Raw genomic sequence first — 27,923 nt, 5'->3', positions numbered from 1 at the left:
CACTCTCTCAGACTCTCACAGACACTCTCTCACAGTCTCGCATACACTCTCTCACAGACACTTTCTCATAGACACTCTCTCACAGACTCTCACACTCTCAGACACTCTCTCACAGACACTCTCTCACAGACACTCTCTCACAGACTCACTCTCACAGACTCACTTTCACAGACACTCTCAGACACACTCACAGACACTCTCTCACAGGCTCTCTCTCACAGACACTCTCTCACAGACCCTCCTTCACAGACACTCACAGACAGACTCTCACAGACTCTCACAAACACTCTCACAGACACTCTCACAGACTCTCTCTCACATACTCTCTCTCACATACTCTCTCTCACATACTCTCTTTCACAGACTCTCTCTCACAGACACTCTCACAGACTATCACAGACACTCTCTCACAGACACTCTCTCACAGACACTCTCACAGACTCACTCTCACATACTCTCTCACAGACACTCTCTCACAGACACTCTCTCACAGACTCACTCTCACAGACTCACTCTCATAGACACTCGCACAGATACTTTCAGACACTCACAGACACTCTCTCACAGACACTCTCTCACAGACACTCTCTCACAGACTCTTGCTCACAGACACTTTCTCACAGACACTCTCTCACAGACACTCTCTCATAGACACTCTCTCACAGACACTCTCTCACACTCTCACAGACTCTCAGAGACACTCTCTTACAGACTCTCGCTCACAGACTCTCTCACAGACACTCTCACAGACTCTCTCTCTCACAGACTCTCTCTCACAGACTCTCTCTCACAGACACTCTCTCACAGACACTGTCACAGACACACTCTCACAGACACTCTCACAGACACTCTCTCAAAGTTTCTCACAGACTCTCTCACACAGACACTCTCTCACAAACACTCTCACAGACACTCTCACAGACACTCTCACAGATACTCTCACAGACACTCTCTCACAGACTCTCACAGACACTCTCACAGACACTCTCTCACTCTCACCGACACTCTCTCACAGACACTCTCACAGACACTCTCACAGTCACTTTCTCACAGACTCTCACAGACTCTCTCTCACAGACTCTCTCTCACAGACACTCTCTCACAGACACTCTCACAGACACTCTCAAAGACACTTTCTCACAGACTCTCACAGATACTCTCTCACAGACACAGACACTCTCACAGACACTCACAGACTCTCTTTCACAGACACTATCACAGACACTCTCACAGACTCTCTCTCATAGACTATCACAGACACTCTCTCACAGTCTCCCACACACTCTCACATACTCTCTCACAGACTCTCTCAGACTCTCTCTCACAGACTCTCTCTCACAGACTCTCACACAGACACCCTCACAGTCACTTTCACACACTCACAGAGACTCTCTCACAGAGTTTCTCTCACATACTCTCTCTCACAGACACTCTCATAGACACTCTTACAGACACTCTCTCACAGACTCTCTCTCACAGACAGACTCTCACAGTCTATCACAAACACTCTCTCACAGACACTCTCTCACAGACACTCTCTCACAGACCCTCACACAGATACTCTCTCACATACACTCTCTCACAGACTCACTCTCACAGACACTCTCTCATAGACACTCTCTCACAGACACTCTCTCACACTCTCACAGACTCTCACAGACACTCTCTTATAGACTCTCGCTCACAGACTCTCTCACAGACACTCTCGCAGACTCCCTCTCACAGACTTTCTCTCACAGACTCTCTCTCACAGACACTCTCTCACAGACACTCTCACAGACACACTCTCACAGACACTCTCACAGGCACTCTCACAAAGATTCTCACAGACTCTCTCACACAGACACTCTCTCACATACACTCTCACAGACACTCTCTCACAGACCCTCCTTCACAGACACTCACAGACAGACTCTCAGAGACTCTCACAAACACTCTCACAGACACTCTCACAGACTCTCTCTCACATACTCTCTCTCACATACTCTCTCTCACAGACTCTCTCTCACAGACTCTCTCTCACAGACACTCTCACAGACTATCACAGACACTCTCTCACAGACACTCTCTCACAGACACTCTCACAGACTCACTCTCACATACTCTCTCACAGACACTCTCTCACAGACACTCTCTCACAGACTCACTCTCACAGACTCACTCTCATAGACACTCGCACAGATACTTTCAGACACTCACAGACACTCTCTCACAGACACTCTCTCACAGACACTCTCTCACAGACTCTTGCTCACAGACACTTTCTCACAGACACTCTCTCACAGACACTCTCTCATAGACACTCTCTCACAGACACTCTCTCACACTCTCACAGACTCTCAGAGACACTCTCTTACAGACTCTCGCTCACAGACTCTCTCACAGACACTCTCACAGACTCTCTCTCACAGACTCTCTCTCACAGACACTCTCTCACAGACACTCTCACAGACACACTCTCACAGACACTCTCACAGACACTCTCTCAAAGTTTCTCACAGACTCTCTCACATAGACACTCTCTCACAAACACTCTCACAGACATTCTCACAGACACTCTCACAGATACTCTCACAGACACTCTCTCACAGACTCACTCTCACAGACACTCTCTCACAGACTCTTGCTCACAGACACTTTCTCACAGACACTCTCTCACAGACACTCTCTCATAGACACTCTCTCACAGACACTCTCTCACACTCTCACAGACTCTCAGAGACACTCTCTTACAGACTCTCGCTCACAGACTCTCTCACAGACACTCTCACAGACTCTCTCTCACAGACACTCTCTCACAGACACACTCTCACAGACACTCTCACAGACACTCTCACAGACACTCTCTCAAAGTTTCTCAAAGACTCTCTCACACAGACACTCTCTCACAAACACTCTCACAGACACTCTCACAGACACTCTCACAGATACTCTCACAGACACTCTCTCACAGACTCTCACAGACACTCTCACAGACACTCTCTCACTCTCACAGACACTCTCTCACAGACACTCTCACAGACACTCTCACAGTCACTTTCTCACAGACTCTCTCTCACAGACTCTCTCTCACAGACTCTCTCTCACAGACTCTCTCTCACAGACACTCTCTCACAGACACTCTCAAAGACACTTTCTCACAGACTCTCACAGATACTCTCTCACAGACACAGACACTCTCACAGACACTCACAGACTCTCTTTCACAGACACTATCACAGACACTCTCACAGACTCTCTCTCATAGACTATCACAGACACTCTCTCACAGTCTCCCACACACTCTCACATACTCTCTCACAGACTCTCTCAGACTCTCTCTCACAGACTCTCTCTCACAGACTCTCACACAGACACCCTCACAGTCACTTTCACACACTCACAGAGACTCTCTCACAGAGTTTCTCTCACATACTCTCTCTCACAGACACTCTCATAGACACTCTTACAGACACTCTCTCACAGACTCTCTCTCACAGACAGACTCTCACAGTCTATCACAAACACTCTCTCACAGACACTCTCTCACAGACACTCTCTCACAGACCCTCACACAGATACTCTCTCACATACACTCTCTCACAGACTCACTCTCACAGACACTCTCTCATAGACAATCTCTCACAGACACTCTCTCACACTCTCACAGACTCTCACAGACACTCTCTTACAGACTCTCGCTCACAGACTCTCTCACAGACACTCTCGCAGACTCCCTCTCACAGACTTTCTCTCACAGACTCTCTCTCACAGACACTCTCTCACAGACACTCTCACAGACACACTCTCACAGACACTCTCACAGGCACTCTCTCAAAGATTCTCACAGACTCTCTCACACAGACACTCTCTCACATACACTCTCACAGACACTCTCTCACAGACCCTCCTTCACAGACACTCACAGACAGACTCTCAGAGACTCTCACAAACACTCTCACAGACACTCTCACAGACACTCTCTCACATACTCTCTCTCACATACACTCTCTCACAGACTCTCTCTCACAGACTCTCTCTCACAGACACTCTCACAGACTATCACAGACACTCTCTCACAGACACTCTCTCACAGACACTCTCACAGACTCACTCTCACATACTCTCTCACAGACACTCTCTCACAGACACTCTCTCACAGACTCACTCTCACAGACTCACTCTCATAGACACTCGCACAGATACTTTCAGACACTCACAGACACTCTCTCACAGACACTCTCTCACAGACACTCTCTCACAGACTCTTGCTCACAGACACTTTCTCACAGACACTCTCTCACAGACACTCTCTCATAGACACTCTCTCACAGACACTCTCTCACACTCTCACAGACTCTCAGAGACACTCTCTTACAGACTCTCGCTCACAGACTCTCTCACAGACACTCTCACAGACTCTCTCTCTCACAGACTCTCTCTCACAGACTCTCTCTCACAGACACTCTCTCACAGACACTCTCACAGACACACTCTCACAGACACTCTCACAGACACTCTCTCAAAGTTTCTCACAGACTCTCTCACATAGACACTCTCTCACAAACACTCTCACAGACATTCTCACAGACACTCTCACAGATACTCTCACAGACACTCTCTCACAGACTCTCACAGACACTCTCACAGACACTCTCTCACTCTCACAGACACTCTCTCACAGACACTCTCACAGACACTCTCACAGTCACTTTCTCACAGACTCTCACAGACTCTCTCTCACAGACTCTCTCTCACAGACACTCTCTCACAGACACTCTCACAGACACTCTCACAGACACTCTCAAAGACACTTTCTCACAAACTCTCACAGATACTCTCTCACAGACACAGACACTCTCACAGACACTCACAGACTCTCTTTCACAGACACTATCACAGACACTCTCACAGACTCTCTCTCATAGACTATCATAGACACTCTCTCACAGTCTCCCACACACTCTCACATACTCTCTCACAGACTCTCTCAGACTCTCTCTCACAGACTCTCTCTCACAGACTCTCACACAGACACTCTCACAGTCACTTTCACACACTCACAGAGACACTCTCACAGACACTGTCACAGACTGTCTCTCACAGACTCTCTCTCACAGAGACTCTCTCACAGACTTTCTCTCATATACTCTCTCTCACAGACACTCTCATAGACACTCTTACAGACACTCTCTCACAGACTCTCTCTCACAGACAGACTCTCACAGTCTATCACAAACACTCTCTCACAGACACTCTCTCACAGACACTCTCTCACAGACACTCTCTCACAGACTCTCACACAGATACTCTCTCACATACACTCTCTCACAGACTCACTCTCACAGACACTCTCTCATAGACACTCTCTCACAGACACTCTCTCACACTCTCACAGACTCTCACAGACACTCTCTTACAGACTCTCGCTCACAGACTCTCTCACAGACACTCTCGCAGACTCCCTCTCACAGACTTTCTCTCACAGACTCTCTCTCACAGACACTCTCTCACAGACACTCTCACAAACACACTCTCACAGACACTCTCAAAGACACTTTCTCACAGACACTCTCAAAGATTCTCACAGACTCTCTCACACAGACACTCTCTCACATACACTCTCACAGACACTCTCACAGACACTGTCACAGACTGTCTCTCACAGACTCTCTCTCACAGAGACTCTCTCACAGACTTTCTCTCACATACTCTCTCTCACAGACACTCTCATAGACACTCTTACAGACACTCTCTCACAGACTCTCTCTCACAGACAGACTCTCACAGTCTATCACAAACACTCTTTCACAGACACTCTCTCACAGACACTCTCTCACAGACTCTCACACAGATACTCTCTCACATACACTCTCTCACAGACTCACTCTCACAGACACTCTCTCATAGACACTCTCTCACAGACACTCTCTCACACTCTCACAGACTCTCACAGACACTCTCTTACAGACTCTCGCTCACAGACTCTCTCACAGACACTCTCGCAGACTCCCTCTCACAGACTTTCTCTCACAGACTCTCTCTCACAGACACTCTCTCACAGACACTCTCACAGACACACTCTCACAGACACTCTCACAGGCACGCTCTCAAAGATTCTCACAGACTCTCTCACACAGACACTCTCTCACATACACTCTCACATACACTCTCACAGACACTCTCACAGATACTCTCACAGACACTCTCACACAGACACTCTCACAGACACTCTCACAGACTGTCTCTCACAGACTCTCTCTCACAGACACTCTCTCACAGACTTTCTCTCACAGACTCTCTCTCACAGACACTCTCATAGACACTCTTACAGACACTCTCTCACAGACTCTCTCTCACAGACAGACACTCACAGTCTATCACAAACACTCTCTCACAGACACTCTCTCACAGACACTCTCTCACAGACTCTCACACATACACTCTCTCACAGACACTCTCTCACAGACTCACTCTCACAGACACTCTCTCATAGACACTCTCTCACAGACACTCTCACACACTCTCACAGACTCTCACTGACACTCTCTCACAGACTCTTGCTCACAGACTCTCTCACAGACACTCTCACAGACTCTCTTCCACAGACTCTCTCTCACAGACACTCTCTCACTGACACTCTCTCACAGACACTCTCACAAACACACTCTCACAGACACTCTCAAAGACACTTTCTCACAGACACTCTCAAAGATTCTCACAGACTCTCTCACACAGACACTCTCTCACATACACTCTCACAGACACTCTCACAGACACTCTCACAGACACTCTCACACTCTCTCTCACAGACTCTCTCACAGACACTCTGTCACAGACACACTCTCACAGACTAACAGACTCTCACAGACTCTCAGACATGCTTTCACAGACTCTCACAGACACTCTCTCAGACTCACAGACTCTCACAGACACTCTCCCACAGACACTCTCACAGACACTCTCTCACAGACTCTCTCTCACAGACTCTCACTCTCAGACACGCTCTCACAGTAACTCTCTCATAGACACTCTCTCATAGACACTCTCTCACAGACATTCTCACATATACTCACAGACACTCTCCCACAGACTCTCACAGACTCTCACAGACACTCTCTCAGACTCTCACAGACACTCTCTCACTCTCACAGACACTCTCTCACAGACACTCTCACAGACACTCTCACAGTCACTTTCTCACAGACTCTCACAGACTCTCTCTCACAGACTCTCTCTCACAGACACTCTCTCACAGACACTCTCACAGACACTCTCAAAGACACTTTCTCACAGACTCTCACAGATACTCTCTCACAGACACAGACACTCTCACAGACACTCACAGACTCTCTTTCACAGACACTATCACAGACACTCTCACAGACTCTCTCTCATAGACTATCACAGACACTCTCTCACAGTCTCCCACACACTCTCACATACTCTCTCACAGACTCTCTCAGACTCTCTCTCACAGACTCTCTCTCACAGACTCTCACACAGACACCCTCACAGTCACTTTCACACACTCACAGAGACTCTCTCACAGAGTTTCTCTCACATACTCTCTCTCACAGACACTCTCATAGACACTCTTACAGACACTCTCTCACAGACTCTCTCTCACAGACAGACTCTCACAGTCTATCACAAACACTCTCTCACAGACACTCTCTCACAGACACTCTCTCACAGACACTCTCTCACAGACTCTCACACAGATACTCTCTCACATACACTCTCTCACAGACTCACTCTCACAGACACTCTCTCATAGACACTCTCTCACAGACACTCTCTCACACTCTCACAGACTCTCACAGACACTCTCTTACAGACTCTCGCTCACAGACTCTCTCACAGACACTCTCGCAGACTCCCTCTCACAGACTTTCTCTCACAGACTCTCTCTCACAGACACTCTCTCACAGACACTCTCACAAACACACTCTCACAGACACTCTCAAAGACACTTTCTCACAGACACTCTCAAAGATTCTCACAGACTCTCTCACACAGACACTCTCTCACATACACTCTCACAGACACTCTCACAGACACTGTCACAGACTGTCTCTCACAGACTCTCTCTCACAGAGACTCTCTCACAGACTTTCTCTCACATACTCTCTCTCACAGACACTCTCATAGACACTCTTACAGACACTCTCTCACAGACTCTCTCTCACAGACAGACTCTCACAGTCTATCACAAACACTCTTTCACAGACACTCTCTCACAGACACTCTCTCACAGACTCTCACACAGATACTCTCTCACATACACTCTCTCACAGACTCACTCTCACAGACACTCTCTCATAGACACTCTCTCACAGACACTCTCTCACACTCTCACAGACTCTCACAGACACTCTCTTACAGACTCTCGCTCACAGACTCTCTCACAGACACTCTCGCAGACTCCCTCTCACAGACTTTCTCTCACAGACTCTCTCTCACAGACACTCTCTCACAGACACTCTCACAGACACACTCTCACAGACACTCTCACAGGCACTCTCTCAAAGATTCTCACAGACTCTCTCACACAGACACTCTCTCACATACACTCTCACATACACTCTCACAGACACTCTCACAGATACTCTCACAGACACTCTCACACAGACACTCTCACAGACACTCTCACAGACTGTCTCTCACAGACTCTCTCTCACAGACACTCTCTCACAGACTTTCTCTCACAGACTCTCTCTCACAGACACTCTCATAGACACTCTTACAGACACTCTCTCACAGACTCTCTCTCACAGACAGACACTCACAGTCTATCACAAACACTCTCTCACAGACACTCTCTCACAGACACTCTCTCACAGACTCTCACACATACACTCTCTCACAGACACTCTCTCACAGACTCACTCTCACAGACACTCTCTCATAGACACTCTCTCACAGACACTCTCACACACTCTCACAGACTCTCACTGACACTCTCTCACAGACTCTTGCTCACAGACTCTCTCACAGACACTCTCACAGACTCTCTCTCACAGACTCTCTCTCACAGACACTCTCTCACTGACACTCTCTCACAGACACTCTCACAAACACACTCTCACAGACACTCTCAAAGACACTTTCTCACAGACACTCTCAAAGATTCTCACAGACTCTCTCACACAGACACTCTCTCACATACACTCTCACAGACACTCTCACAGACACTCTCACAGACACTCTCACACTCTCTCTCACAGACTCTCTCACAGACACTCTGTCACAGACACACTCTCACAGACTAACAGACTCTCACAGACTCTCAGACATGCTTTCACAGACTCTCACAGACACTCTCTCAGACTCACAGACTCTCACAGACACTCTCCCACAGACACTCTCACAGACACTCTCACAGACTCTCTCTCACAGACTCTCACTCTCAGACACGCTCTCACAGTAACTCTCTCATAGACACTCTCTCATAGACACTCTCTCACAGACATTCTCACATATACTCACAGACACTCTCCCACAGACTCTCACAGACTCTCACAGACACTCTCTCAGACTCTCACAGACACTCTCTCACTCTCACAGACACTCTCTCACAGACACTCTCACAGACACTCTCACAGTCACTTTCTCACAGACTCTCACAGACACTCTCTCACAAACTCTCACAGACACTCTCTCAGATTCTCACAGACACTCTCTCAGACTCTCACAGACACTCTCTCACAGTCTCGCATACACTCTCTCACAGACACTTTCTCACAGACACTCTCTCACAGACTCTCACACTCTCAGACACTCTCTCACAGACACTCTCTCACAGACACTCTCTCACAGACTCACTCTCACAGACTCACTTTCACAGACACTCTCAGACACACTCACAGACACTCTCTCACAGGCTCTCTCTCACAGACACTCTCTCACAGACCCTCCTTCACAGACACTCACAGACAGACTCTCACAGACTCTCACAAACACTCTCACAGACACTCTCACAGACTCTCTCTCACATACTCTCTCTCACATACTCTCTCTCACAGACTCTCTCTCACAGACTCTCTCTCACAGACACTCTCACAGACTATCACAGACACTCTCTCACAGACACTCTCTCACAGACACTCTCTCACAGACACTCTCACAGACTCACTCTCACATACTCTCTCACAGACACTCTCTCACAGACACTCTCTCACAGACTCACTCTCACAGACTCACTCTCATAGACACTCGCACAGATACTTTCAGACACTCACAGACACTCTCTCACAGACACTCTCTCACAGACACTCTCTCACAGACTCTTGCTCACAGACACTTTCTCACAGACACTCTCTCACAGACACTCTCTCACACTCTCACAGACTCTCAGAGACACTCTCTTACAGACTCTCGCTCACAGACTCTCTCACAGACACTCTCACAGACTCTCTCTCTCACAGACTCTCTCTCACAGACTCTCTCTCACAGACACTCTCTCACAGACACTCTCACAGACACACTCTCACAGACACTCTCACAGACACTCTCTCAAAGTTTCTCACAGACTCTCTCACACAGACACTCTCTCACAAACACTCTCACAGACACTCTCACAGACACTCTCACAGATACTCTCACAGACACTCTCTCACAGACTCTCACAGACACTCTCACAGACACTCTCTCACTCTCACAGACACTCTCTCACAGACACTCTCACAGACACTCTCACAGTCACTTTCTCACAGACTCTCACAGACTCTCTCTCACAGACTCTCTCTCACAGACACTCTCTCACAGACACTCTCACAGACACTCTCAAAGACACTTTCTCACAGACTCTCACAGATACTCTCTCACAGACACAGACACTCTCACAGACACTCACAGACTCTCTTTCACAGACACTATCACAGACACTCTCACAGACTCTCTCTCATAGACTATCACAGACACTCTCTCACAGTCTCCCACACACTCTCACATACTCTCTCACAGACTCTCTCAGACTCTCTCTCACAGACTCTCTCTCACAGACTCTCACACAGACACTCTCACAGTCACTTTCACACACTCACAGAGACACTCTCACAGACACTGTCACAGACTGTCTCTCACAGACTCTCTCTCACAGAGACTCTCTCACAGAGTTTCTCTCACATACTCTCTCTCACAGACACTCTCATAGACACTCTTACAGACACTCTCTCACAGACTCTCTCTCACAGACAGACTCTCACAGTCTATCACAAACACTCTCTCACAGACACTCTCTCACAGACACTCTCTCACAGACTCTCACACAGATACTCTCTCACATACACTCTCTCACAGACTCACTCTCACAGACACTCTCTCATAGACACTCTCTCACAGACACTCTCTCACACTCTCACAGACTCTCACAGACACTCTCTTACAGACTCTCGCTCACAGACTCTCTCACAGACACTCTCGCAGACTCCCTCTCACAGACTTTCTCTCACAGACTCTCTCTCACAGACACTCTCTCACAGACACTCTCACAGACACACTCTCACAGACACTCTCACAGACACTCTCTCAAAGTTTCTCACAGACTCTCTCACATAGACACTCTCTCACAAACACTCTCACAGACATTCTCACAGACACTCTCACAGATACTCTCACAGACACTCTCTCACAGACTCTCACAGACACTCTCTCACTCTCACAGACACTCTCTCACAGACACTCTCACAGACACTCTCACAGTCACTTTCTCACAGACTCTCACAGACTCTCTCTCACAGACTCTCTCTCACAGACACTCTCTCACAGACACTCTCACAGACACTCTCACAGACACTCTCAAAGACACTTTCTCACAGACTCTCACAGATACTCTCTCACAGACACAGACACTCTCACAGACACTCACAGACTCTCTTTCACAGACACTCTCACAGACACTCTCACAGACTCTCTCTCATAGACTATCATAGACACTCTCTCACAGACTCCCACACACTCTCACATACTCTCTCACAGACTCTCTCAGACTCTCTCTCACAGACTCTCTCTCACAGACTCTCACACAGACACTCTCACAGTCACTTTCACACACTCACAGAGACACTCTCACAGACACTGTCACAGACTGTCTCTCACAGACTCTCTCTCACAGAGACTCTCTCACAGACTTTCTCTCACATACTCTCTCTCACAGACACTCTCATAGACACTCTTACAGACACTCTCTCACAGACTCTCTCTCACAGACAGACTCTCACAGTCTATCACAAACACTCTCTCACAGACACTCTCTCACAGACACTCTCTCACAGACTCTCACACAGATACTCTCTCACATACACTCTCTCACAGACTCACTCTCACAGACACTCTCTCATAGACACTCTCTCACAGACACTCTCTCACACTCTCACAGACTCTCACAGACACTCTCTTACAGACTCTCGCTCACAGACTCTCTCACAGACACTCTCGCAGACTCCCTCTCACAGACTTTCTCTCACAGACTCTCCCTCACAGACACTCTCTCACAGACACTCTCACAGACACACTCTCACAGACACTCTCACAGGCACTCTCTCAAAGATTCTCACAGACTCTCTCACACAGACACTCTCTCACATACACTCTCACAGACACTCTCACAGACACTCTCACAGATACTCACACAGACACTCTCACACAGACACTCTCACAGACACTCTCACAGACTGTCTCTCACAGACTCTCTCTCACAGACACTCTCTCACAGAGTTTCTCTCACAGACTCTCTCTCACAGACACTCTCATAGACACTCTTACAGACACTCTCTCACAGACTCTCTCTCACAGACAGACACTCACAGTCTATCACAAACACTCTCTCACAGACACTCTCTCACAGACACTCTCTCACAGACTCTCACACAGACACTCTCTCACAGACACTATCTCACAGACTCACTCTCACAGACACTCTCTCATAGACACTCTCTCACAGACACTCTCACACACTCTCACAGACTCTCACTGACACTCTCTCACAGACTCTTGCTCACAGACTCTCTCACAGACACTCTCACAGACTCTCTCTCATAGACTCTCTCTCACAGACACTCTCTCACTGACACTCTCTCACAGACACTCTCACAAACACACTCTCACAGACACTCTCAAAGACACTTTCTCACAGACACTCTCAAAGATTCTCACAGACTCTCTCACACAGACACTCTCTCACATACACTCTCACAGACACTCTCACAGACACTCTCACAGACACTCTCACACTCTCTCTCACAGACTCTCTCACAGACACTCTGTCACAGACACACTCTCACAGACTAACAGACTCTCACAGACTCTCAGACACGCTTTCACAGACTCTCACAGACACTCTCTCAGACTCACAGACTCTCACAGACACTCTCCCACAGACACTCTCACAGACACTCTCTCACAGACTCTCTCTCACAGACTCTCACTCTCAGACACGCTCTCACAGTAACTCTCTCATAGACACTCTCTCATAGACACTCTCTCACAGACATTCTCACATACACTCACAGACACTCTCCCACAGACTCTCACAGACACTCTCTCACAGACTCTCACAGACACTCTCTCAGACTCTCACAGACACTCTCTCACTCTCACAGACACTCTCTCACAGACACTCTCACAGACACTCTCACAGTCACGTTCTCACAGACTCTCACAGACACTCTCTCACAAACTCTCACAGACTCTCTCTGAGATTCTCACAGACACTCTCTCAGACTCTCACAGACACTCTCTCACAGTCTCGCATACACTCTCTCACAGACACTTTCTCACAGACACTCTCTCACAGACTCTCACACTCTCAGACACTCTCTCACAGACACTCTCTCACAGACACTCTCTCACAGACACTCTCTCACAGACTCACTCTCACAGACTCACTTTCACAGACACTCTCAGACACACTCACAGACACTCTCTCACAGGCTCTCTCTCACAGACACTCTCTCACAGACCCTCCTTCACAGACACTCACAGACAGACTCTCACAGACTCTCACAAACACTCTCACAGACACTCTCACAGACTCTCTCTCACATACTCTCTCTCACATACTCTCTCTCACAGACTCTCTCTCACAGACTCTCTCTCACAGACACTCTCACAGACTATCACAGACACTCTCTCACAGACACTCTCTCACACTCTCACAGACTCTCAGAGACACTCTCTTACAGACTCTCGCTCACAGACTCTCTCACAGACACTCTCGCAGACTCCCTCTCACAGACTTTCTCTCACAGACTCTCTCTCATAGACACTCTCTCACAGACACTCTCACAAACACACTCTCACAGACACTCTCAAAGACACTTTCTCACAGACACTCTCAAAGATTCTCACAGACTCTCTCACACAGACACTCTCTCACATACACTCTCACAGACACTCTCACAGACACTGTCACAGACTGTCTCTCACAGACTCTCTCTCACAGAGACTCTCTCACAGACTTTCTCTCACATACTCTCTCTCACAGACACTCTCATAGACACTCTTACAGACACTCTCTCACAGACTCTCTCTCACAGACAGACTCTCACAGTCTATCACAAACACTCTTTCACAGACACTCTCTCACAGACACTCTCTCACAGACTCTCACACAGATACTCTCTCACATACACTCTCTCACAGACTCACTCTCACAGACACTCTCTCATAGACACTCTCTCACAGACACTCTCTCACACTCTCACAGACTCTCACAGACACTCTCTTACAGACTCTCGCTCACAGACTCTCTCACAGACACTCTCGCAGACTCCCTCTCACAGACTTTCTCTCACAGACTCTCTCTCACAGACACTCTCTCACAGACACTCTCACAGACACACTCTCACAGACACTCTCACAGGCACTCTCACAGGCACTCTCTCAAAGATTCTCACAGACTCTCTCACACAGACACTCTCTCACATACACTCTCACATACACTCTCACAGACACTCTCACAGATACTCTCACAGACACTCTCACACAGACACTCTCACAGACACTCTCACAGACTGTCTCTCACAGACTCTCTCTCACAGACACTCTCTCACAGACTTTCTCTCACAGACTCTCTCTCACAGACACTCTCATAGACACTCTTACAGACACTCTCTCACAGACTCTCTCTCACAGACAGACACTCACAGTCTATCACAAACACTCTCTCACAGACACTCTCTCACAGACACTCTCTCACAGACTCTCACACATACACTCTCTCACAGACACTCTCTCACAGACTCACTCTCACAGACACTCTCTCATAGACACTCTCTCACAGACACTCTCACACACTCTCACAGACTCTCACTGACACTCTCTCACAGACTCTTGCTCACAGACCCTCTCACAGACACTCTCACAGACTCTCTCTCACAGACTCTCTCTCACAGACACTCTCTCACTGACACTCTCTCACAGACACTCTCACAAACACACTCTCACAGACACTCTCAAAGACACTTTCTCACAGACACTCTCAAAGATTCTCACAGACTCTCTCACACAGACACTCTCTCACATACACTCTCACAGACACTCTCACAGACACTCTCACAGACACTCTCACACTCTCTCTCACAGACTCTCTCACAGACACTCTGTCACAGACACACTCTCACAGACTAACAGACTCTCACAGACTCTCAGACATGCTTTCACAGACTCTCACAGACACTCTCTCAGACTCACAGACTCTCACAGACACTCTCCCACAGACACTCTCACAGACACTCTCTCACAGACTCTCTCTCACAGACTCTCACTCTCAGACACGCTCTCACAGTAACTCTCTCATAGACACTCTCTCATAGACACTCTCTCACAGACATTCTCACATACACTCACAGACACTCTCCCACAGACTCTCACAGACTCTCACAGACACTCTCTCAGACTCTCACAGACACTCTCTCACTCTCACAGACACTCTCTCACAGACACTTTCACAGACACTCTCACAGTCACTTTCTCACAGACTCTCACAGACACTCTCTCACAAACTCTCACAGACACTCTCTCAGATTCTCACAGACACTCTCTCAGACTCTCACAGACACTCTCTCACAGTCTCGCATACACTCTCTCACAGACACTTTCTCACAGACACTCTCTCACAGACTCTCACACTCTCAGACACTCTCTCACAGACACTCTCTCACAGACACTCTCTCACAGACTCACTCTCACAGACTCACTTTCACAGACACTCTCAGACACACTCACAGACACTCTCTCACAGGCTCTCTCTCACAGACACTCTCTCACAGACCCTCCTTCACAGACACTCACAGACAGACTCTCACAGACTCTCACAGACACTCTCATAGACACTCTCACAGACTCTCTCTCACATACTCTCTCTCACATACTCTCTCTCACAGACTCTCTCTCACAGACTCTCTCTCACAGACACTCTCACAGACTATCACAGACACTCTCTCACAGACACTCTCTCACAGACACTCTCTCACAGACACTCTCACAGACTCACTCTCACATACTCTCTCACAGACACTCTCTCACAGACACTCTCTCACAGACTCACTCTCACAGACTCACTCTCATAGACACTCGCACAGATACTTTCAGACACTCACAGACACTCTCTCACAGACACTCTCTCACAGACACTCTCTCACAGACTCTTGCTCACAGACACTTTCTCACAGACACTCTCTCACAGACACTCTCTCACACTCTCACAGACTCTCAGAGACACTCTCTCACAGACTCTCGCTCACAGACTCTCTCACAGACACTCTCACAGACTCTCTCTCTCACAGACTCTCTCTCACAGACTCTCTCTCACAGACACTCTCTCACAGACACTCTCACAGACACACTCTCACAGACACTCTCACAGACACTCTCTCAAAGTTTCTCACAGACTCTCTCACACAGACACTCTCTCACAAACACTCTCACAGACACTCTCACAGACACTCTCACAGATACTCTCACAGACACTCTCTCACAGACTCTCACAGACACTCTCACAGACACTCTCTCACTCTCACAGACACTCTCTCACAGACACTCTCACAGACACTCTCACAGTCACTTTCTCACAGACTCTCACAGACTCTCTCTCACAGACTCTCTCTCACAGACACTCTCTCACAGACACTCTCACAGACACTCTCAAAGACACTTTCTCACAGACTCTCACAGATACTCTCTCACAGACACAGACACTCTCACAGACACTCACAGACTCTCTTTCACAGACACTATCACAGACACTCTCACAGACTCTCTCTCATAGACTATCACAGACACTCTCTCACAGTCTCCCACACACTCTCACATACTCTCTCACAGACTCTCTCAGACTCTCTCTCACAGACTCTCTCTCACAGACTCTCACACAGACACTCTCACAGTCACTTTCACACACTCACAGAGACACTCTCACAGACACTGTCACAGACTGTCTCTCACAGACTCTCTCTCACAGAGACTCTCTCACAGAGTTTCTCTCACATACTCTCTCTCACAGACACTCTCATAGACACTCTTACAGACACTCTCTCACAGACTCTCTCTCACAGACAGACTCTCACAGTCTATCACAAACACTCTCTCACAGACACTCTCTCACAGACACTCTCTCACAGACTCTCACACAGATACTCTCTCACATACACTCTCTCACAGACTCACTCTCACAGACACTCTCTCATAGACACTCTCTCACAGACACTCTCTCACACTCTCACAGACTCTCACAGACACTCTCTTACAGACTCTCGCTCACAGACTCTCTCACAGACACTCTCGCAGACTCCCTCTCACAGACTTTCTCTCACAGACTCTCTCTCACAGACACTCTCTCACAGACACTCTCACAGACACACTCTCACAGACACTCTCACAGACACTCTCTCAAAGTTTCTCACAGACTCTCTCACATAGACACTCTCTCACAAACACTCTCACAGACATTCTCACAGACACTCTCACAGATACTCTCACAGACACTCTCTCACAGACTCTCACAGACACTCTCACAGACACTCTCTCACTCTCACAGACACTCTCTCACAGACACTCTCACAGACACTCTCACAGTCACTTTCTCACAGACTCTCACAGACTCTCTCTCACAGACTCTCTCTCACAGACACTCTCTCACAGACACTCTCACAGACACTCTCACAGACACTCTCAAAGACACTTTCTCACAGACTCTCACAGATACTCTCTCACAGACACAGACACTCTCACAGACACTCACAGACTCTCTTTCACAGACACTCTCACAGACACTCTCACAGACTCTCTCTCATAGACTATCATAGACACTCTCTCACAGACTCCCACACACTCTCACATACTCTCTCACAGACTCTCTCAGACTCTCTCTCACAGACTCTCTCTCACAGACTCTCACACAGACACTCTCACAGTCACTTTCACACACTCACAGAGACACTCTCACAGACACTGTCACAGACTGTCTCTCACAGACTCTCTCACAGAGACTCTCTCACAGACTTTCTCTCACATACTCTCTCTCACAGACACTCTCATAGACACTCTTACAGACACTCTCTCACAGACTCTCTCTCACAGACAGACTCTCACAGTCTATCACAAACACTCTCTCACAGACACTCTCTCACAGACACTCTCTCACAGACTCTCACACAGATACTCTCTCACATACACTCTCTCACAGACTCACTCTCACAGACACTCTCTCATAGACACTCTCTCACAGACACTCTCTCACACTCTCACAGACTCTCACAGACACTCTCTTACAGACTCTCGCTCACAGACTCTCTCACAGACACTCTCGCAGACTCCCTCTCACAGACTTTCTCTCACAGACTCTCCCTCACAGACACTCTCTCACAGACACTCTCACAGACACACTCTCACAGACACTCTCACAGGCACTCTCTCAAAGATTCTCACAGACTCTCTCACACAGACACTCTCTCACATACACTCTCACAGACACTCTCACAGACACTCTCACAGATACTCTCACAGACACTCTCACACAGACACTCTCACAGACACTCTCACAGACTGTCTCTCACAGACTCTCTCTCACAGACACTCTCTCACAGAGTTTCTCTCACAGACACTCTCACAGACTATCACAGACACTCTCTCACAGACACTCTCTCACAGACACTCTCTCACAGACACTCTCACAGACTCACTCTCACATACTCTCTCACAGACACTCTCTCACAGACACTCTCTCACAGACTCACTCTCACAGACTCACTCTCATAGACACTCGCACAGATACTTTCAGACACTCACAGACACTCTCTCACAGACACTCTCTCACAGACACTCTCTCACAGACTCTTGCTCACAGACACTTTCTCACAGACACTCTCTCACAGACACTCTCTCACACTCTCACAGACTCTCAGAGACACTCTCTTACAGACTCTCGCTCACAGACTCTCTCACAGACACTCTCACAGACTCTCTCTCTCACAGACTCTCTCTCACAGACTCTCTCTCACAGACACTCTCTCACAGACACTCTCACAGACACACTCTCACAGACACTCTCACAGACACTCTCTCAAAGTTTCTCACAGACTCTCTCACACAGACACTCTCTCACAAACACTCTCACAGACACTCTCACAGACACTCTCACAGATACTCTCACAGACACTCTCTCACAGACTCTCACAGACACTCTCACAGACACTCTCTCACTCTCACAGACACTCTCTCACAGACACTCTCACAGACACTCTCACAGTCACTTTCTCACAGACTCTCACAGACTCTCTCTCACAGACTCTCTCTCACAGACACTCTCTCACAGACACTCTCACAGACACTCTCAAAGACACTTTCTCACAGACTCTCACAGATACTCTCTCACAGACACAGACACTCTCACAGACACTCACAGACTCTCTTTCACAGACACTATCACAGACACTCTCACAGACTCTCTCTCATAGACTATCACAGACACTCTCTCACAGTCTCCCACACACTCTCACATACTCTCTCACAGACTCTCTCAGACTCTCTCTCACAGACTCTCTCTCACAGACTCTCACACAGACACTCTCACAGTCACTTTCACACACTCACAGAGACACTCTCACAGACACTGTCACAGACTGTCTCTCACAGACTCTCTCTCACAGAGACTCTCTCACAGAGTTTCTCTCACATACTCTCTCTCACAGACACTCTCATAGACACTCTTACAGACACTCTCTCACAGACTCTCTCTCACAGACAGACTCTCACAGTCTATCACAAACACTCTCTCACAGACACTCTCTCACAGACACTCTCTCACAGACTCTCACACAGATACTCTCTCACATACACTCTCTCACAGACTCACTCTCACAGACACTCTCTCATAGACACTCTCTCACAGACACTCTCTCACACTCTCACAGACTCTCACAGACACTCTCTTACAGACTCTCGCTCACAGACTCTCTCACAGACACTCTCGCAGACTCCCTCTCACAGACTTTCTCTCACAGACTCTCTCTCACAGACACTCTCTCACAGACACTCTCACAGACACACTCTCACAGACACTCTCACAGACACTCTCTCAAAGTTTCTCACAGACTCTCTCACATAGACACTCTCTCACAAACACTCTCACAGACATTCTCACAGACACTCTCACAGATACTCTCACAGACACTCTCTCACAGACTCTCACAGACACTCTCTCACTCTCACAGACACTCTCTCACAGACACTCTCACAGACACTCTCACAGTCACTTTCTCACAGACTCTCACAGACTCTCTCTCACAGACTCTCTCTCACAGACACTCTCTCACAGACACTCTCACAGACACTCTCACAGACACTCTCAAAGACACTTTCTCACAGACTCTCACAGATACTCTCTCACAGACACAGACACTCTCACAGACACTCACAGACTCTCTTTCACAGACACTCTCACAGACACTCTCACAGACTCTCTCTCATAGACTATCATAGACACTCTCTCACAGACTCCCACACACTCTCACATACTCTCTCACAGACTCTCTCAGACTCTCTCTCACAGACTCTCTCTCACAGACTCTCACACAGACACTCTCACAGTCACTTTCACACACTCACAGAGACACTCTCACAGACACTGTCACAGACTGTCTCTCACAGACTCTCTCTCACAGAGACTCTCTCACAGACTTTCTCTCACATACTCTCTCTCACAGACACTCTCATAGACACTCTTACAGACACTCTCTCACAGACTCTCTCTCACAGACAGACTCTCACAGTCTATCACAAACACTCTCTCACAGACACTCTCTCACAGACACTCTCTCACAGACTCTCACACAGATACTCTCTCACATACACTCTCTCACAGACTCACTCTCACAGACACTCTCTCACAGACACTCTCTCACAGACACTCTCACAGACTCACTCTCACATACTCTCTCACAGACACTCTCTCACAGACACTCTCTCACAGACTCACTCTCACAGACTCACTCTCATAGACACTCGCACAGATACTTTCAGACACTCACAGACACTCTCTCACAGACACTCTCTCACAGACACTCTCTCACAGACTCTTGCTCACAGACACTTTCTCACAGACACTCTCTCACAGACACTCTCTCACACTCTCACAGACTCTCAGAGACACTCTCTTACAGACTCTCGCTCACAGACTCTCTCACAGACACTCTCACAGACTCTCTCTCTCACAGACTCTCTCTCACAGACTCTCTCTCACAGACACTCTCTCACAGACACTCTCACAGACACACTCTCACAGACACTCTCACAGACACTCTCTCAAAGTTTCTCACAGACTCTCTCACACAGACACTCTCTCACAAACACTCTCACAGACACTCTCACAGACACTCTCACAGATACTCTCACAGACACTCTCTCACAGACTCTCACAGACACTCTCACAGACACTCTCTCACTCTCACAGACACTCTCTCACAGACACTCTCACAGACACTCTCACAGTCACTTTCTCACAGACTCTCACAGACTCTCTCTCACAGACTCTCTCTCACAGACACTCTCTCACAGACACTCTCACAGACACTCTCAAAGACACTTTCTCACAGACTCTCACAGATACTCTCTCACAGACACAGACACTCTCACAGACACTCACAGACTCTCTTTCACAGACACTATCACAGACACTCTCACAGACTCTCTCTCATAGACTATCACAGACACTCTCTCACAGTCTCCCACACACTCTCACATACTCTCTCACAGACTCTCTCAGACTCTCTCTCACAGACTCTCTCTCACAGACTCTCACACAGACACTCTCACAGTCACTTTCACACACTCACAGAGACACTCTCACAGACACTGTCACAGACTGTCTCTCACAGACTCTCTCTCACAGAGACTCTCTCACAGAGTTTCTCTCACATACTCTCTCTCACAGACACTCTCATAGACACTCTTACAGACACTCTCTCACAGACTCTCTCTCACAGACAGACTCTCACAGTCTATCACAAACACTCTCTCACAGACACTCTCTCACAGACACTCTCTCACAGACTCTCACACAGATACTCTCTCACATACACTCTCTCACAGACTCACTCTCACAGACACTCTCTCATAGACACTCTCTCACAGACACTCTCTCACACTCTCACAGACTCTCACAGACACTCTCTTACAGACTCTCGCTCACAGACTCTCTCACAGACACTCTCGCAGACTCCCTCTCACAGACTTTCTCTCACAGACTCTCTCTCACAGACACTCTCTCACAGACACTCTCACAGACACACTCTCACAGACACTCTCACAGACACTCTCTCAAAGTTTCTCACAGACTCTCTCACATAGACACTCTCTCACAAACACTCTCACAGACATTCTCACAGACACTCTCACAGATACTCTCACAGACACTCTCTCACAGACTCTCACAGACACTCTCTCACTCTCACAGACACTCTCTCACAGACACTCTCACAGACACTCTCACAGTCACTTTCTCACAGACTCTCACAGACTCTCTCTCACAGACTCTCTCTCACAGACACTCTCTCACAGACACTCTCACAGACACTCTCACAGACACTCTCAAAGACACTTTCTCACAGACTCTCACAGATACTCTCTCACAGACACAGACACTCTCACAGACACTCACAGACTCTCTTTCACAGACACTCTCACAGACACTCTCACAGACGCTCTCTCATAGACTATCATAGACACTCTCTCACAGACTCCCACACACTCTCACATACTCTCTCACAGACTCTCTCAGACTCTCTCTCACAGACTCTCTCTCACAGACTCTCACACAGACACTCTCACAGTCACTTTCACACACTCACAGAGACACTCTCACAGACACTGTCACAGACTGTCTCTCACAGACTCTCTCTCACAGAGACTCTCTCACAGACTTTCTCTCACATACTCTCTCTCACAGACACTCTCATAGACACACTTACAGACACTCTCTCACAGACTCTCTCTCACAGACAGACTCTCACAGTCTATCACAAACACTCTCTCACAGACACTCTCTCACAGACACTCTCTCACAGACTCTCACACAGATACTCTCTCACATACACTCTCTCACAGACTCACTCTCACAGACACTCTCTCATAGACACTCTCTCACAGACACTCTCTCACACTCTCACAGACTCTCACAGACACTCTCTTACAGACTCTCGCTCACAGACTCTCTCACAGACACTCTCGCAGACTCCCTCTCACAGACTTTCTCTCACAGACTCTCCCTCACAGACACTCTCTCACAGACACTCTCACAGACACACTCTCACAGACACTCTCACAGGCACTCTCTCAAAGATTCTCACAGACTCTCTCACACAGACACTCTCTCACATACACTCTCACAGACACTCTCACAGACACTCTCACAGATACTCACACAGACACTCTCACACAGACACTCTCACAGACACTCTCACAGACTGTCTCTCACAGACTCTCTCTCACAGACACTCTCTCACAGAGTTTCTCTCACAGACTCTCTCTCACAGACACTCTCATAGACACTCTTACAGACACTCTCTCACAGACTCTCTCTCACAGACAGACACTCACAGTCTATCACAAACACTCTCTCACAGACACTCTCTCACAGACACTCTCTCACAGACTCTCACACAGACACTCTCTCACAGACACTATCTCACAGACTCACTCTCACAGACACTCTCTCATAGACACTCTCTCACAGACACTCTCACACACTCTCACAGACTCTCACTGACACTCTCTCACAGACTCTTGCTCACAGACTCTCTCACAGACACTCTCACAGACTCTCTCTCATAGACTCTCTCTCACAGACACTCTCTCACTGACACTCTCTCACAGACACTCTCACAAACACACTCTCACAGACACTCTCAAAGACACTTTCTCACAGACACTCTCAAAGATTCTCACAGACTCTCTCACACAGACACTCTCTCACATACACTCTCACAGACACTCTCACAGACACTCTCACAGACACTCTCACACTCTCTCTCACAGACTCTCTCACAGACACTCTGTCACAGACACACTCTCACAGACTAACAGACTCTCACAGACTCTCAGACACGCTTTCACAGACTCTCACAGACACTCTCTCAGACTCACAGACTCTCACAGACACTCTCCCACAGACACTCTCACAGACACTCTCTCACAGACTCTCTCTCACAGACTCTCACTCTCAGACACGCTCTCACAGTAACTCTCTCATAGACACTCTCTCATAGACACTCTCTCACAGACATTCTCACATACACTCACAGACACTCTCCCACAGACTCTCACAGACACTCTCTCACAGACTCTCACAGACACTCTCTCAGACTCTCACAGACACTCTCTCACTCTCACAGACACTCTCTCACAGACACTCTCACAGACACTCTCACAGTCACGTTCTCACAGACTCTCACAGACACTCTCTCACAAACTCTCACAGACTCTCTCTGAGATTCTCACAGACACTCTCTCAGACTCTCACAGACACTCTCTCACAGTCTCGCATACACTCTCTCACAGACACTTTCTCACAGACACTCTCTCACAGACTCTCACACTCTCAGACACTCTCTCACAGACACTCTCTCACAGACACTCTCTCACAGACACTCTCTCACAGACTCACTCTCACAGACTCACTTTCACAGACACTCTCAGACACACTCACAGACACTCTCTCACAGGCTCTCTCTCACAGACACTCTCTCACAGACCCTCCTTCACAGACACTCACAGACAGACTCTCACAGACTCTCACAAACACTCTCACAGACACTCTCACAGACTCTCTCTCACATACTCTCTCTCACATACTCTCTCTCACAGACTCTCTCTCACAGACTCTCTCTCACAGACACTCTCACAGACTATCACAGACACTCTCTCACAGACACTCTCTCACACTCTCACAGACTCTCAGAGACACTCTCTTACAGACTCTCGCTCACAGACTCTCTCACAGACACTCTCGCAGACTCCCTCTCACAGACTTTCTCTCACAGACTCTCTCTCATAGACACTCTCTCACAGACACTCTCACAAACACACTCTCACAGACACTCTCAAAGACACTTTCTCACAGACACTCTCAAAGATTCTCACAGACTCTCTCACACAGACACTCTCTCACATACACTCTCACAGACACTCTCACAGACACTGTCACAGACTGTCTCTCACAGACTCTCTCTCACAGAGACTCTCTCACAGACTTTCTCTCACATACTCTCTCTCACAGACACTCTCATAGACACTCTTACAGACACTCTCTCACAGACTCTCTCTCACAGACAGACTCTCACAGTCTATCACAAACACTCTTTCACAGACACTCTCTCACAGACACTCTCTCACAGACTCTCACACAGATACTCTCTCACATACACTCTCTCACAGACTCACTCTCACAGACACTCTCTCATAGACACTCTCTCACAGACACTCTCTCACACTCTCACAGACTCTCACAGACACTCTCTTACAGACTCTCGCTCACAGACTCTCTCACAGACACTCTCGCAGACTCCCTCTCACAGACTTTCTCTCACAGACTCTCTCTCACAGACACTCTCTCACAGACACTCTCACAGACACACTCTCACAGACACTCTCACAGGCACTCTCTCAAAGATTCTCACAGACTCTCTCACACAGACACTCTCTCACATACACTCTCACATACACTCTCACAGACACTCTCACAGATACTCTCACAGACACTCTCACACAGACACTCTCACAGACACTCTCACAGACTGTCTCTCACAGACTCTCTCTCACAGACACTCTCTCACAGACTTTCTCTCACAGACTCTCTCTCACAGACACTCTCATAGACACTCTTACAGACACTCTCTCACAGACTCTCTCTCACAGACAGACACTCACAGTCTATCACAAACACTCTCTCACAGACACTCTCTCACAGACACTCTCTCACAGACTCTCACACATACACTCTCTCACAGACACTCTCTCACAGACTCACTCTCATAGACACTCTCTCATAGACACTCTCTCACAGACACTCTCACACACTCTCAAAGACTCTCACTGACACTCTCTCACAGACTCTTGCTCACAGACCCTCTCACAGACACTCTCACAGACTCTCTCTCACAGACTCTCTCTCACAGACACTCTCTCACTGACACTCTCTCACAGACACTCTCACAAACACACTCTCACAGACACTCTCAAAGACACTTTCTCACAGACACTCTCAAAGATTCTCACAGACTCTCTCACACAGACACTCTCTCACATACACTCTCACAGACACTCTCACAGACACTCTCACAGACACTCTCACACTCTCTCTCACAGACTCTCTCACAGACACTCTGTCACAGACACACTCTCACAGACTAACAGACTCTCACAGACTCTCAGACATGCTTTCACAGACTCTCACAGACACTCTCTCAGACTCACAGACTCTCACAGACACTCTCCCACAGACACTCTCACAGACACTCTCTCACAGACTCTCTCTCACAGACTCTCACTCTCAGACACGCTCTCACAGTAACTCTCTCATAGACACTCTCTCATAGACACTCTCTCACAGACATTCTCACATACACTCACAGACACTCTCCCACAGACTCTCACAGACTCTCACAGACACTCTCTCAGACTCTCACAGACACTCTCTCACTCTCACAGACACTCTCTCACAGACACTTTCACAGACACTCTCACAGTCACTTTCTCACAGACTCTCACAGACACTCTCTCACAAACTCTCACAGACACTCTCTCAGATTCTCACAGACACTCTCTCAGACTCTCACAGACACTCTCTCACAGTCTCGCATACACTCTCTCACAGACACTTTCTCACAGACACTCTCTCACAGACTCTCACACTCTCAGACACTCTCTCACAGACACTCTCTCACAGACACTCTCTCACAGACTCACTCTCACAGACTCACTTTCACAGACACTCTCAGACACACTCACAGACACTCTCTCACAGGCTCTCTCTCACAGACACTCTCTCACAGACCCTCCTTCACAGACACTCACAGACAGACTCTCACAGACTCTCACAAACACTCTCACAGACACTCTCACAGACTCTCTCTCACATACTCTCTCTCACATACTCTCTCTCACAGACTCTCTCTCACAGACTCTCTCTCACAGACACTCTCACAGACTATCACAGACACTCTCTCACAGACACTCTCTCACAGACACTCTCTCACAGACACTCTCACAGACTCACTCTCACATACTCTCTCACAGACACTCTCTCACAGACACTCTCTCACAGACTCACTCTCACAGACTCACTCTCATAGACACTCGCACAGATACTTTCAGACACTCACAGACACTCTCTCACAGACACTCTCTCACAGACACTCTCTCACAGACTCTTGCTCACAGACACTTTC

The sequence above is a fragment of the Triturus cristatus genome, chromosome 1_1 (assembly GCF_964204655.1).
Source record: "Triturus cristatus chromosome 1_1, aTriCri1.1, whole genome shotgun sequence".
NCBI classification, from domain to species: domain Eukaryota; kingdom Metazoa; phylum Chordata; class Amphibia; order Caudata; family Salamandridae; genus Triturus; species Triturus cristatus.
The sequence above is the reverse complement of the archived record's forward strand: the minus strand, read 5'-3'. Positions refer to the sequence as shown.